Source organism: Hippopotamus amphibius, chromosome 2 (assembly GCF_030028045.1).
Source record: "Hippopotamus amphibius kiboko isolate mHipAmp2 chromosome 2, mHipAmp2.hap2, whole genome shotgun sequence".
Taxonomy (NCBI): Eukaryota; Metazoa; Chordata; class Mammalia; order Artiodactyla; family Hippopotamidae; genus Hippopotamus; species Hippopotamus amphibius.
Window position 1 is genome coordinate 204691312 of NC_080187.1, and position 16224 is coordinate 204707535.

General features: G+C 41.8%; 1 protein-coding gene across 2 annotated transcripts in view; it reads left to right on the forward strand.

Moving 5' to 3' along the window:
- RAB8B (RAB8B, member RAS oncogene family) overlaps positions 1-16224 on the forward strand; it is a 60312-nt gene that overhangs the window by 1432 nt on the left and 42656 nt on the right. The window contains exon 1 of one of the 2 annotated variants that reach the window (XM_057723879.1): positions 3888-3936. The exons of the other annotated variant lie outside the window; for it this stretch is intronic. The gene's annotated coding sequence lies outside the window, so the exon portion shown is untranslated. Of the gene's footprint in view, positions 1-3887; positions 3937-16224 lie in introns of those variants that run through there. 2 annotated transcript variants of the gene reach the window in all.

Consider the following 16224-nt stretch of genomic DNA (forward strand, 5'->3'; position numbering starts at 1 on the left):
AACAAGATCTCTAACTTAAAGTAAAACTGAAGAAGAGCAAATCAGAGTTGGTTTTAAGCTGCCTGTACAAGTGACCTTAACATCATTTCCCTTGTTAAAGAGTTGCAGTTAATTAAGTACCTTAAGAATCTTAGCTCTTGGTTGTCTGGGTGATGTTGTGGCTTCTCATAGCAGCTCACTTAAGCATCTTTCAAATGGTTCTTACAGCATATTTCGCCATGAATTGCTGGGATTATTAGGGAGCTAGTGCTATGGTAATGAGTTATGTGTTAATGATAATTTATCACTTATTAAAGAAGAATATTGGGGTATAGAGCACTCTTCAGCCAAGCACTAGGAATGGCGATGGTTGGTTTGTTCTGGAGCCTTTCATATAGATTGAGTGGTCTGAAACGTCCCGGCTGTTATGATGTCTGGGCTTAGGGAAGTTTGAGTTGCAAGTTCTTGGCAGTCATTCTTGAGTGGGACTTTTTCTTTTCTGAGGAAGCAGATTTTAAATGTCACGTCTCAAGTGTATTCCTAAGAGATTTGATGGGAGCTGTTGCAGCAACCAAAAGGCGTTAATTTTTGATGCTGGTACTCATTTCAAAACCCCAGATAACCCCTTTTCATTGTTGAATGCACATTGCAGTCCAGATGGTAAAGGACAGTGTCTAACGAGTCGAGTGGATTGCCTTTTGTCGATTCTATGAGTGACCCTCCCAGAAGCATTCTCCTGCATCGAAAGTGACTAAATCTCACTGATGCTGTTTCTGTTAAGCTCCTTAAATGACTTTTGCTTGTTGGTAATAGTTTTATTAGTTTCCTCTTTTTTGGTCTTAATTTTTGTGCTGCCTTTTCTATGAGGGTGTCTGCTTCCTTTTACGATGGTAGTTTTGAAAAATTACTTTTTATTCTGAAGGAGTACAGTCTTTCTTGAGTGGATTTTTTTTTTTTAATGATTGAAATTTGGTTTTGTGGAGGGTTGCAGCTATTAAGGCAGGAGAACGAGTGTCCTGAAAGAATTTAGAACAGGAGGTAGATGTTAAATGGAGTGAATCTTATGTATGATGTTGGCCTTTGTATTTTCTATGGGGTGGATGTGGTAAAAAGAGGCTTTGAGCTGTGTTTTCAGTTGACATGGAGGAGGGGAAATCCCATACCTTTTATTTAGCCCCAGAACTCTGGCAGGAAGTGGTAGCCCACTGCCTTCAAACAGCACAAAAAATGTATATACTTGCAACCTAATGGTTTGGAGTTGAAGTTAAGCTAGGAAAATAAGGTGAATGTTAACATCATTCTAGTGAAAACTTCCACACATGCTGGCCACAAACATAGGCTTGGAGTGTCTGCATCTCTGGCAGCAGTGTCTCCTCCTCACCGCTCCCCCCCCCCCCCAACCTTCACCTCTGTTTCAAGGTGATTTGAAGTTGCTGAGAGGAGAGTTGGTGGTCCATTTCCTCCCAGTCATAATTATTTCTTGAGGCATCTCACTGTGGAAGTTTCCAGGGCTTTTCTGACTGGGTTTGGATGAGGTTTGCCACATCATTGCTGCCAAAACGATAAGATCTACGTCACAGGAAAGATCCATTTCTTTTAATACCTGGGGTTTGTGTGTGTGTGTTTCGGGAGATATATATGAATGCCTGTTTCTTCCCATGGAGATACATTTACAGTCTGAGTTTTGCTTTGTTAAAACTTAAGTAGTTTTTTAAAACGACATCTGCCACCTCTAGACACTGTTTTGATAGGGGTTCTGCCTTCATGAAAGGAAGGAGACAATTAGTCATTTTGATTACAGATACAGTTGTCTCAAAGATACTTTCTTCTTTCATTTATCTAAGGTTCTGGTATCTTCTCTGATATCCCGGCTCCCCTCATTTCCTTTCTGCTCTTGCGGGTGGTGGAAGGTACATTTTTTTCAACTGACTTGTTGGAAATCTTCGTATATCAGTCAGATAATATTTAACTATTAGGTAGGGATGTTTTATCCATTTGAAGTTGTAGGCCGGGTGCCTAGGACCAACAGCCAACTAGCATTTCAGTTCAGATGTTTAAGAACTGAGAAAAAATTTTTGATTGACTCCCCAAGCCCCTTACATAATCATTAATAATGATTAATTAAATGTACATAAAATGTAGCATTAAGACAACCAGGAAATGGTAATGCAGTAGCTCTGAATTAGATTTCCCATGGGATGTGGGTACATTTTAATATTGATACAAGGGTCCTTATCGATGTCTTGGAATGGCCTGTACCAAACAAGGAGCTGGGAGAACAGAAAGAGAAAACCCAGCCCTGTCCTCTAACAGGACATTCTAAGCTTCTTCCCTTTACTGTCTCTCCCCTGCCCTACCCCCTTCTTCCTGTTAGGGTATTTCCTGAGTGGTTTTATTATTTAGTATAGTCATAGTTTGACAGAAGAAAGTCTTAGAAATTATCTACCTGTGCCTGTGCCCCAGTTTTATAAATAAGAAAACTGAGCTTAGGTTGATACTGTCAAGATCACACAGCTGGTTGTAGGAGAGCCTCTAGTGAAATCCCAAATCCAAGTCTGGATCACTTTTCACAATTGAGCTGCTGCTATTTCTCATCAGTATGATCACCGCCATAAATTCAAGTCACCATCTTTTCCAGGGAGGAATTTGATTTTGCACGTGTGCTTTACATGAGGAAAGTTTAGCTGTTCCCATGTGGATTGGCTGTGTCACTTCAGGGAAACAGCGAATGCTAATACAACAACTCAGAGTCCTATAGGAGTTTATAGGCGCTAACTCAGCATGTTATAACTGTTCTCTGCCCTTTCTTTCTATGTCTGTAGTTTCAGGTTAGGAGATCAAAGTGCATCCTGCCATTAAAATTCCTTCCATGTGCAAAATAACTAATGACGTCGTATTAATAGGGTGCTGCTGATCGTTGCAGCCTAGTCCCGTCCGAGTACTTTTAGACAATTTATTCCTTAACATTTTTTTCTGGGATTCACTTTCTTTACATTTAGGGGTTGGCAGATTATGGCCCACAGGCCACATGTGGCCTGCAGCCTGTTTTTGTGCAGTCCACAAGCGAAGAATAGTTCTTACATTTTTGAAGTGTTATGAAAAAGGGACACAAAACAAAGAAGAATATGCAACAGGCACCATATGTGTCCCACAAAGCTTAAAAATATATACTAACTGTTCCTTTACAGAAAGAGTTTGCTGACCCCAGCTTAAAATTAAAAACTGTTTTTGGTTGGTAGCAGTTCAAAGCTTTTATCAAGACTTATTGACTGAAAAACAAACTTTGTCATATTTACATTTTTATCCAAGATGATATCAACATTTGGCTGAGCATAATCCAGATATGCAGTGCAAGTTGATTTTAATTTTCATAGTTGTTTTCCTTGGTTTCAACCTCTCAAACAAAAATATGTAAGGGACAGGCAACTTCAGATTGAACATTTTGTACATAAAGCCTTATTTTAATGTCATCGTGTTCTTTCAAAGCTGTCAGTAGACTTCCCATCTGAGTGGTAGCTTGGAAAACAATACTGTTTCAGGAGTATAATACTTGATCATAAAGGGTTAAACTCATCTCTGTAGTTAATGTTCTAGTGAATGCAAAAAGCCATTCAACAAATTAAGGATGGGAGTGGGAAACTGAGTCTTGGAGACAGACCTGGATATGTCTTAAGAATAAGTGTGCTGTAATAAAGAGCTTTGCCAGCTGTTCTGCATGGCAGTAGACCAGGGAGGAGGTTCTCTTGGCAACAGCACCAAGATTGTTTGGATCTTCTGAGAAAAGCTGGAGGGAAATAGGTTTGGATATTGTCATAGCGGAAAATGTCTGGTCTCTGAAGACAAGGAAGCCCTAGCAGTTGATGTTTTAATGGAATCCGATAACTGAATCTGAGAAGAACTATGGAACCAGAAATGGGAAACCGGGGAGCTGCCAGCATGGCCTGAGACTGGCTCCAGGTCAGTTTTGCCTGCCTGCACACAGGACGGTTCTAGAGACCAGCTCTCTGGTGTGTGTTAAAATTGCTACGTGGGAAAATTCTGCAGGAAAGAGTTTTCATAGCAGGATGAGAGGAGGGTGGGAGTGGGGAATAGGGAAGTAGATGTTAGATGGTGAGTAATATCGTGGAACATAATGTGAAGCTTCTGAAATGTAAGTAGCGGACACAGCGGCTTGGTTCGTGTTTGGTGTTAGGGAGATTGCATGGTGAATTGAGAGCAATAGGTTTGGGGTCAGATTGGGGTTTCATGTCCTGACATCTGCTGTTCCTACTTTTTTGGCCTTTAGTGAGTCAGTTGTCCTTCTAGGGCCTTAGTTCCTTTATCTATACCAGAGTATGATAATACTATACTGTATTTCAGGGTTGCTGTGCGTTCCCTAGGGCAGGAATCAGATCTTATTCACCTTTTAAGTCTCCAAGACCTCTATTAAGTGACTGATCAACTGGGTGGCTGAATGGCTGGCTGGATGAATTATGAAAGCACTCTCTGAGCTCTCAAGCGTTGCTTGAATTTTAGTTATTCTCTTCCATAGTATTCTAGATAATTAGGTGATGTCTGAGGTAAGATTAAAAGTGCTTAATTTGAATTCGAAACACAGGAATGGTATTTTCCCCACTATAAAATGCTGTCTGTCTTTCTATAATCAGTTTTAAAGGCGTATTTTAGACTCTGAAAGATATTTCACTCATCTTTCAGTCTCCATAATAAGCTGTTTCACACTCTGTTTCCAACCCCCCACTAACATAAATACCAAATAGAAAATGAGTGAAATCACTGGGTTTGCCTTAGAAGAGCCATTTCAGCTTTGTCTTTGCCCATTAGTTTCACACAGTGCAACAGATGCCTATTAACAGTTTCATGCCCAGTTTTCATTAGCAGATGGAGCTGTGTTTGTGTCTGTGTTCTGCCCGGCACTGGTTTGAGTGACAGGGTAGTGAGTAGATGGGAACAGGGCTGGGCGTTTGGGTTGAATAAAGCCAAATTCTATTTTTAAAAAGATGAATATAAACATTTATTATATAGAACTGCTTGTGTATCTCAGTGGAACAGCACAGTGTCTAGAGTAAAACTAATGTTTGCAGTTATGTTTTCTGCTCTTAGCCTTTAGAAATCACCTTACGGAAAAATACCGTTTTATGGCTTAAACGAAGGTTTTCACGTAGTCCTAAAACTATCACGAAGGGGCTGTGTTTCTCTGAAGATCTGTTTCAGTGTTTTGGTACAGTGAGTTGAGGACTGTGCAGAGCTGGGCCGAAGTGGGCTTCAGTGTGCATGTCGATGCCGGTGGGTTGATAGGTGCCTCCCAGCACGCTGTGTTGTGTAGAGTTCTGAGGTCCTGTCTCAGCTCAGCAAGACCGAGGACTGCGGTGGATTCCTGATGTGGGCCACAGGCAGTGGACAGAGAGAGTGGGTGGCAGCATCCTACACATTTGCTGTCTATTTTCCAAAGTGAATATGCAATGTTTGCTGTCCAGGGTGTCGTGGTTAAATTTCAATATTAAAATATTTTCTGTCAATGATTATTGGATATATTGTGTCTGGAGATGTGTCCTTTTCCTGTGTTCAGTTTTGACTTTTGGAATTTTCCTTATTTTGTGTTGAATTATTAAGAACCTTAAAGGAAGTAGGTGCCTGATTGTCATTAGAGGAAGAAATATCTGCACTGTTTTTTTTTTTAAGTTACTTAGTTACTCAGGACTTCCTTAGGGAAGCTACATAAAGTGATGGAAACCACTTGGAAACAGTTCTTGCTGCAGCCCTGTTTCTTGACTGTGACAAAGTATTTTCCTGCTGTCATACCTGTAGCATTCAGTATCAGTTTAATTAGGCATTTTCGTATTTACTTGTTGCTGAAACTTTGGACATTTTCCATGGAGCTCTCATCTTCCTCAACCCAGAACTTTAAATCTTGGCTCCCAGGAGAAAGCGCGAAAGCTCTGCACATCCTTATGTGCATCAGATGAGGTTTGCTGTCACTAAGACAGGCTGGATGACAGTGGCTTGCAGTCCCATGACGGCACTGCAGGATTTCAAAGCACTTAGCAGAAGCTCGGTTAGGTATGGAATCCCACCTCACCGTGATAAAAACCAACCACAAAGTTGTTGGGCAATGTGTAGTGTTTTACAGCTTTCTGCTGGCAAAGCAGGGACTGGCGTGACTTCCCCACGTCACATCGTAATTGTGCATATTTGGGGGAAGAACTTGGCAGTAATTATTTTAATAGTTCATAAATATTTTCCTGATATAAAAGTAGGACAATCTCTAAAATATGTGATCAACCTTTGACATGAAATACAAGGTGATCTATTTGAAAGTTAAATTGTAAGAGTTCATTTCTTATGACCCTGTGCAATATCTGCTTAGCTGGAATAGGTATTGCAAAATATCCTAATCTCATACACATCTCATACACAAAATCCATTACAAAAAAAAGAGCTTGCATTGTGAGATGTCAGTGACTAACCCTACTGTAATTTGTTTGTTGCTTATGAATTTGGATGGGATAGCTGTTTATGGTTTTCAACAAGGAATTTTTTATTTTTTCTTTTCTTACGGTCTCTGAATAAAATCTTGGGATGGCATGGAAAACAATTCTTTATTGAGAGTTAACTATTCCATTTTTGGAATGATTCAGACCACTTTCTCATTTTACTCTCCATGAACACCCCGCCCCTGTCAGGGTTTGGGGAGAGGGGATTGGATTGGAAGAGAAGAATGGAAACAGCATTCCACCCCCTCCTGTATCAGTTTCTTTGGCTACTTGTTCAGTCTCTTTTGCTTTTGTTAACAATTGGAGTAAACTATTGAGTAAGGAGTTAGAAACTTCTGCCTGAAATATTGGGACTTTTGATTGCATTGCTTTCTTATATTGTTTAAAACTAAATAATAAAAAATCAGTGCTTGTCTCAGTTATAAACATAATGAACACATTAGGGTCGTCCACAAAGTAATTTGAGTGAATGCATTTCCTATTTTGTCTACTTACTATTGTTTTGAAAATTTCCAGTCTTATAGAAGCATGAAAAATTAATGGGACAAGCGAAATAATTTCTTTCACGTCCACACAATTCCATAAGAATTAAATTTAAAGCCATGCATATACAAATGTCATCAGAGGTGTGTCTCTGTCTTGGCCCTTCAGCCTTCAACCTGGATAAACACTGTTTTATTTTATGTTGGGATCTCATTATATGATTTACCACATTTGTTGTTGTTGTTGTTGTTGTGGTTGTGCAAGTTGTCTCCTTATTATTGTAAAATAAAGTAAACAGTACTCTGAAAAACAATTGGTGCATGTTTCCAATCAGTGATGGCACAGTCCCTCCTAAGGACATTAGACCAGGCCTGTTTTCTCATTGTGAAAGGCAAGTTCAGGCTTCAATGGTCTTCAGAGTCTCTTCTGGCTGCAGCATTCTGTGAGTCTATGAAATCAAGTAGTGTCTGTAAAGAAAAAAAGGTTTGTCCTTTTTCAGTTAGTAATTGTAGGGAGGTTTCTTTTTGCAGGTAGACACTGGTATTTTTTTTTTTTTTGACACTACTATTTTGATGACATGAAAACAGAAGGAAGAAATAGTAGCTAGTTAATTTGAGCTAAGCCTATGTTGATCTTGTAATTTGGTTAAACTTTTTATAGTACCAAAGAGACTGCTTAATGTTTTTGAATCCTGTCCTTAAAAATATCTTGGTTTCAATAATAAAGCTAGATGTCGCCAGAAAAATAACTATAGTCAGCCCTCCACGTCCATGGGTTTCACATCCACGGATTCCATATCTGCAGATTGAACCAACCTTGGATTAAAAATATTCAGAAAAAAAAAAATCCCAGAAAGTTTCCAAAAGCAAAACTTAAACTTTCCACACACCAGCATCTATTTGCATAGTATTTACATTGTATTAGGTATTATAAAGGTATTATAAGTCATCTAGAGATGATTTAAAGTATATGGGAGGATGCACAGGTTATATACCAAGTACTGTGCCATTTTATATAAGGGACTTGAGCATCTGCAGATTTTGGTGTCCACAGTCTTGGGGACGGGGGGTGTCGTAGAACCAGTCCTCCACAGGTACCAAGGGATGATTATACTTGAAAGCTGTAAAAATATTTATTTGAGATGTATAGAGTATTTTCAAATTATCTCATCTTTGTCACATAAAACATGATGAAGCAGGTGAAAAATAAACTAAAATACTAGGAAGCCTTTTGCTGTTTAGGTATGCTGATGCTAAATTTCTGTTCGATAACTGGGGGGCCTGAGGCCCAGAGGCATGGAAATTGTTCAAGGTCACACAGAGCCTGGCCTTGAGCACTAGTTTTCTAATTTCAAGCCTCTTTTCTCTTACAACTCCTCTGCCTTCAGTTCTTTTGTTATGGAAAGACATTGATGGTATAGCATAAAATCTGGACACAGTATTTTGTGGAAGAGAATTCAGAGATTGAACTAGGGTATGTAGCGTCCAAGCACACCTCTGCCCTTGATTAGCCATTTCTTTTGGCCAAGTCTTTTAGCTTCTCGTAGCCTTTGTTTTCTTTCATCTCCCCCCTCTCCCACTTTGGCCTTTGTTTTCTTATCAGTAAAGAGGAAAGGCTGGGGTCGGGAACTTGTGATTTGTCAGGCTACTAGTGTCAGACACTAAGTCATTGTCACTAAATTCATTCATTCCGTGAACAACATTTTTTAGTCCACAAAATATTGAAGGAGAAAGAGTAGCGCGTATCCAGGCAGTTTGAATATCGTGATGAAAAGGGCTTCGGGGGGATTAATGTAAGATGTTACGAAGGCACAGAGGAGAGGTGGAGGAGGGCGTCTAGGAGGGAATGACATGGATGTTAAAATCAGACCCCCAGGAGGGGTTAGTCGGGTAGAATGTGGAGTGTCAGGAGGGAGGCCTCTCCCCTGCGGGTGTGGGAGACACAGACCCGGGAGGAGCTCCTGTTTGGCTGTAGCCTCAAGTGAAGCAGGCGTGTGACAAGAAGTCAAGGTGAAGGGTAATTAGAGGGCAGATCGTGTAGGGACTTTAGACCTGTTCCGGAGTCTGGACTCCATCCTGAGAGCAGCGGGGAGTCCCTGGGGATTTTCCACACGGAGATCAAGTAGGAGATCAGCATCCCCAGTTGCCCCTTGCCTTTGCTTGGCCCTTACTGTTTACACAGTGCTTTCACATACATCCCTATTTAAACTCCTCCGTAATCGTGTCCATGGACAGAGATTGTCTTCATGTTCTAGGCAAAGAAGCTAAGATTCTGAGAGAGTGACTGACTCTTGATCAATCAGGTAAGTAGGTAGAGGAGCCAAGACTTGAGCTTTGAGCTTCTGGACCACAGTCTGTCCGTAACAACCTGCTCCTCTCAGAATGGGCCCTGAAGTTTTCCATGGGACTCAGTGCCCTGGCACTTAGCCTGTCGTAGCGGTCACTTCCAGTGGTCTGTAAGAACTGTGTAAACTGACCAGCAAACCCTTGAGAAGTGTGTTGAGTGGAAGGATGAAATCAACCTCTCCCTGGACAAGGCCCAGTAACAGCTAATACAAACATGCATCGTGTTGCCTGCTGGCCCTGGGAGGTCAGTGGACTGTGGTTTCGGGTTGTCTCCTGGCCTCTAACCCAGTCCCTTAGGAAGCAATCAAATATATACACAGCAGAACGAGGGCAGGAGGAGACAGAGTTTAATTATGAATCCAGCTCTTATTGTGGAAACGGAACTAATTATATTGGAAATCTCAGCATCACTTCTCCACATGGGGCTGAGGGTTTGTTGTGCTTGTACGTGTGTTATTGGCTTCAGGTAGACTGTAGTGTGCTAGGAACAACCGCTTTAATTGTCAGCTTCCTTCCTTTGACAAACTGTTTAAACTTCACGTTAGCCTGTCCTTTCCTTTTTCCCAGGGTGAGATTGTCTCTACTCTGGGCTTTGTCTGTGAAGCCATGTTTGGCAGTTTTCCTCAGATTCACAGTGACATTGTAGACCAGACTAACACCTGATTTGTTCCCTCACCCTGAGTCTCCAGAACGCTGCTGTGAGCCAGTAAGTGGAAAGGTCCTAGCAGCGAAATTAACAGTCCATTTGCTAAAATTCATGAACTTGCCTCATTGGAGAGCCTGTGGGTCCAGACTTAGCCTTTTCATTCTTGATTTATACAGTGGTCATTGGAGCAGGGCTGAGGGCCTCCCAGAGGCAGGCCACCAGCATCCGAGAGGAAAAAGTGGCAGCATGGCAGTGGCATTCATTATGTGACTTCAGGCAAGTCAGTAGCAAGCCTCCCAGGCTTCCATTTTTCTTCATAAGCAAACAGGGAATGTTGTACTAGATACACTCTAAAATCCCTCCCAAAACTCCGATCCTAAGTGATAACTCACCGTGGTAAAAGTAGAGAGTAAGAACTGAAGATAACATTGTGTAGAGAAAAGAACTTGGGCTTTTGAGTCAGAAACTCTTCAAAAAAATTTTTAATAAATTTATTTATTTATTGGCTGCATTGGGTCTTCATTGCTGTGTGCGGGGCTTTCTCTAGTTGCGGAGGGTAGGGGCTACTCTTCATTGCGGTGTGTAGGCTTCTCATTGCGATGGCTTCTCTTGTTGCGGAGCACAAGCTCTAGGCATGTGGGCTTCATTAGTTGTGGCACATGGGCTCAATAGCTATGGCTCATGGGCTTTAGAGCACAGGCTCAGTAGTTGTGACTCACGGGCTTAGTTGCTCTGAGGCATGTGGGATCTTCCTGGACCAGGGCTTAAGCCCCTGTGCTCTGCATTGGCAGGCGGATTCTTAACCACTGCACCAACAGGAAAGCCCAGAAACTCTTCAAATTTGAATCCTGATTCTGCGACTTCCTACTTGAGAGCCTTGGGCGAATTATTTAACCGTTTTCCTTATTGATAAAGGAAGGTACTGACTGTCTTGCAGGAATTTTGCTGTGTTTTATTTAGAGTATGAAATGCATTGTCGTGTGCATAATATCTTTGGCACATGGGAGACACAAAAAGGCGTGTGTGTGTGGCTGTGTGTGGGTGAACTCAGTCTTTGTTCACTGAGAGTGGGTCCACACAGCTGCGAGAACCTTGGCGATCCGTGGGGGCTTCATTGTTACAACACTTGCTTTTAATGATAAGAGCTAACATTTACTGAGTGTTTACTATGTATCAGGTACAGTTCTAGGCGTTTTACATGAATTAACATTTTTCATGGATTGACCCATTGAATTCTCACAACAGCCTCTCAGGTGCATTCTGTTATTATATCCATTTTTCCAAATGAGGTAATTGAGGCACAGAGTGGTTGAAGAACATCTCAGTGTCACACGGCTCATAAGTGGTAGAACCAACCCTGATTTGAATCCAGGCAGTCTGGTTCCAGAGTCTGTGTTTTTAACCACTATGCCTTTCTGCCCCAACGGTGACTCAGAAATATTAAAAAAGAAATAAACAAACAAAAAATATTAGCTGTCTTTAAGGAGATGATGTGGTGCAAGGTGCACTGTGGCACTACTCCTTACCAGCTGGGTGACGTCATCACATCCTTTAAACCTCCTTGGTCCCTGTCCCCAGTTTAATGAAATGCTGTAGGGAAGCATTTAGCATAGGGCCTCACACGCAGCCAGGCTCAGTAAATGGTGAGGGTTTGGTTTTTTCCAGGTAACTTACAAAGCACCTGTTAGAATAAGTTCCATAAAAAATATGAATGGGAATATTTTGGTCACTTAATGGGGTGTGCTTTAGTTTTCTAGAAAATTGGTCTTTAAAGTTTAGGACCACATGTGTTTTACAAAGCTAGAATGAGAACTATTTCTTTAAACTCATTCCCAAAGTGAATGTGATTGTCCCTGGCCTCAGCTGGTATAAGGAGGTGTCCAAGACAGCCCTTGACCTTGGGTGCAGGATATCAGTGTGATGTAAGGAGCAGGTTCTTCAGAGCCTTCTAGCTGCTGCAAACTCTCAGGCATCTTGAATTCCTCCTTCTGGTGAAAACAAAAACAAAAACAAAATCAGTGTCGAATGCCCTGTCTAGAAAGGACAAATGTTTCAATTTAAATATTCCAGTTCAATGTCCTCTGTTAGGGGCCTGAATTTTAAGTGCAGTGAGTTTCTGAGCTAGGTCTCCTGAATTTTAATGAGTTTGTTTGCATACATGAATTTGAACAATACATTAAATCTTGAAACATTGTAGCTGATTGTAATGGAGTAAATTACCCAACTTGAAAGTTAGTTAATAGGCTTTTCTTTACCTAATAATCAAGGTGGTAATACTTTCATCTCGGCTTCCTAGGTGGCGCAGTGGTTAAGAATCCGCCTGCCAATGCAGAGGTCACGGGTTCGATCCCAGCTCCAGGAAGATCCCACATGCCGCGGAGCAATTAAGCCCGTGTGCCACAAAAAAAAAAAAAAAAAAAAAAAATACTTTCATCTCAAAAAAGTCATTAATCATATTTTTACGATATCGATACATGCGTTCATTTTTTTAAATCATTAAACCTCTCCGCAAGAGAATTAATTAGGGAAATAAATGTGTCAGTGTGAGTGTAAAGCATGATCTTTCCCCCTTTTAACCCCTTTCCCCCTTGTAACATTTAGTACAAACTGAATGATTACATGTACATGGTAGGAATAAAGCCACAATTGGGTTTGATTTTTGCTTACTTAGACCAGGAAGGTGAGGTGAGATGCTCTTCACTCGCTTAAAAGTGTTTTTAAATATTAAAATATGCATATATGTTTATATATGTATACACACACACAAGGACACTACAATAGGGGACAGGTCACAAAGGGCCTCAGGGCTGGGGTAAGGTATGGTCTTATTGTGAATGCAGTTGAAAGTACATATGCAGGGTTATGTGCAGGAAAGTGACTTAATTTATAATTTTAAAAGCTGCGGTGGTTTTAAGAGAGTTCATCTTGGGGTTTAATGGTATTGAAAAACCATGCCATGGAACTTTCTGGTCCAGTCCATTCCCTAAAACCATATTGTATCCAGAAAAGTATCTTGTTAAAAATGTTCAAGGACTTTCCTGGTGGTCCAGTGGCTAAGACTCCGCACTCCCAATGCAGGGGGCCTGGGGTTCGATCCCTGGTCAGGGAACTAGAGCCCGCATGCTACAACTAAAAGATCCTGCATGCCGCAACTAAAGATCCCACATGCTGCAACTAAAAAAAGATTCTGCATGCTGCAACAAAGATCCTGCATGCCGCAATTAAGACCCGGCACAGCCAAATAAATAAATAAATGAATAGTTAAAAAAAAAAAGTTCAGATAGCCAGTCTTGCCTCCTATGAAGCATAAAAATTGTGAGGGTTGGTTCAGTTAATGTTCTGAGCACTCAAATGTGCCAAAATGGTACCAAATGAAATGAGCAGAAGCTTTCAGGACGTCCTATCTGATGGTGACCTTCTGGAGGACAGGAACCATGGCTTGCCTCTTCAGAGCTCATTTGTCTGATGTTCAGGCATGCAGAATCTGTGGAATAAGTGAAATAACACCACATATTTCCTTCTGAGGAATGAATTTTGGGCTCTTGCAACAGTGAGATCTCATCCATTAGCACGTACATAAACTTCAAAAGATGTGTAATTATCACCTGTTATTGCTTATGGTCTTTTCCTAGATGTGAGAGTGATAAAATCAGCCTGTTTCTCTTTTACCCAGAGTATGTGCCTATAGCAATAAATGCCTGCTCACTTCACTTATGCTCACATGTCAATGCACAGTTTTTGTTGCCTGGAAGTCCCTCCGTAAATGTTTGCAGTGTGAATGTACAGTTGGTGGCCAGCGGCACTTTCCAGCTGTTCATGTCTTACTCAGATCACAGCAGATGTCTCCCTTTTCCCCCTGTTTTCCAGCAAAGACCCCATGACCCCATAGCAAGAGCTTCCTCACCATCCTTTCTTGGTGTCTATAATTTCTGGGTATTTTCATCTTCCCCTCGTTTTTTTTCCCCCTTCTCTCCAAGGAGCCGGTGCTGACCTGTTGGTTACTGTTCTTGGTGTAACACCCTCCCACTCCTGGGGCGGGACCTGGCAGTCATCCTCCTCCTCTCTTACATCTTCTCTCTCCTCTTTCTCCTTCTCTGTTGGCCCTTTTTGCTCTGCTTTCAATCCTGTTGAAATCATCCCCATTTTGATAAGGCGATCCCTTAAATTCACTACTTCCTCAAGTCACCTTTCTCCCCATTGCCTTTCCTTTGTTGTTTAACTTCTTGGAAGAGAAGTCTCGTCACTTGCGCTTTCCTACCACCTCCTCACTCATTAACCCCTTGCAATCCTGCCTTGCCTGCTTCCACACTGTGCTTGGGTCATCCTGTTCTCATGGAACAGGCCAGTGGCCTTTGCTCAATCCTCGTCTCCCTTGGCCTCTCAGCAGCACTTGGCACCATTTGTCACTTGCTCCTTGAAACTCTTCCTCCATCAGCTTCCAGGAATTGTCTGCTCCAATTTATTTCCTACTGTTCTAACTGCCTTCTGGTTCCATTGGTAGTCTCATTTTGCCTTTTAATTGAAATCATTTTCCAAGTATCTGTTCTCTATTTTTTTTCCCTTTTTCCTCTTTTGGAAATTAGACATTCTAATGCAATTTGTAATCACACCCACCTATGTGATAACTGCATGAAAGTCTGTCTTTCCTGCCAGATTGGAAGTCTGTGAGTGCAGGTCCCAGGTCCGCTGGTCTTCAGCGAATCAGTAGCACCTAGTACAGTGCCTGGCATGTAGTGAGGGTTCAGACATCCCCAGGTGATGAAGGAGGTAAGCGTGCCCCCTTCCAAGCCTTCCACGTCTGACTCTCCAGCATCCTGCCTCATGTCCCCAGCCTCTCCCAAACTCCTGCCTTGCATGTCCCACCCCAACATGAATTCATTTCCTTCACTTATCTAGTCACCTAGATCTAGTACCCTTTCATGAATTTTCCTATATCTGTTGACACTACTGCCATATTTTTTCCCATTTATCTAGGTTCAGAATCTGGAAATCTCTTTGACTCTGTCCTCTTCCTCAAATCCTATATATAATCTGTTGCTAAGTCCTTTCTGTTCTTCCAGCACCCTGCTTTAGGCCCTCAACGCCTCTCACCTGGACTTTGGAATACTCTCCTAGGTGGCCTGAGCACTTCCACTCTCACTTGGCCAGCAGCCCCCTGCCACCCCCTCCATTCCATCCCGCACATTTTGATCAAATTAATTGTGGAGCATAGCTCTGATTACACATCATGTTAATCCCTTACTCCTCCCTGAAAAAGTCTTCTTTTCCACTTTGCCTGATTGACTATATCTTCCTCAGGCTACCATTCCAAATCCCTACCATGTGGCTTCACCTGTATTTCCTTCAGCTCCTTATAGGAGTCCTAGACTCTAACCCACAGACTTCTACTAAACAGATGTACCTGGTGGGCAGTTGCCAAGTTTTCACCTGACCAGTGTGAAGTGATTAGCTGCCCTTGCGTGAGGAGGAATGCTATTTTTTAGTTTCTGAGATGATGTGCCTCCTACATTTTTGGAGTGAAAATGCTCCTGTACTTATAAGGCGATGGTGCTAATACATAGTCATTATTTGTCTTGTTATCATTTGCAAAATAAAAAATGCAGTAGAATTCTTGCTATTTTGTTTCTCTGAGGGAGAAAGTCTTTTCCAGCCCATTTTCTCCCCAAGCAAATTTTATGGGATACACAGTTCCTTAGTATATTCCGTCTTTCAACTTCTTTCATTCTCCCCACCAGTACCCCCCCCCTTTTTTTTTTCCCTGGAGATTTTACTAATTCATAGAATTAAAGTCTAAGAATCACTGCTCTACCAGAATGGATGGTTCCATGAACATACCTCGTTCTGCCTGTTGACCTCCTACCTTTCCTAACTGATGCCCCTCGGGTGTTACTTTCTTTACGCTGCCATGTCAGAGCCTTCTCTCTGCCCCTCCCTACACTGGAAGATGCTTTCTCTTTCCTCCGTGGTACTTTATACCCCATAGTACTTTGGACTCTTGTGTGGCATTTCCCACGTTCTTCCTGTGTTAAAAGTAGAGCCGGCGTCCTTCTCCACTTTCCCATCTCACCACTCCCATGATAACTTTCTTCTGGGCAGAAGCTGTTTTATCTCTGTGTCCTCTGCATTGCCAGGCGTTGTACTTGGCGCATCTTTGGTGCTTGGAAACACTGTCACTGAACTGAAATTTCAGGGTGATACTGATGAAGTGATTAAGTAAAGCTCTCATCTTAGGGGATAGGAGGCCTCTAAAGGTACTAGTTTAGAATCGTTTTCCTGATGA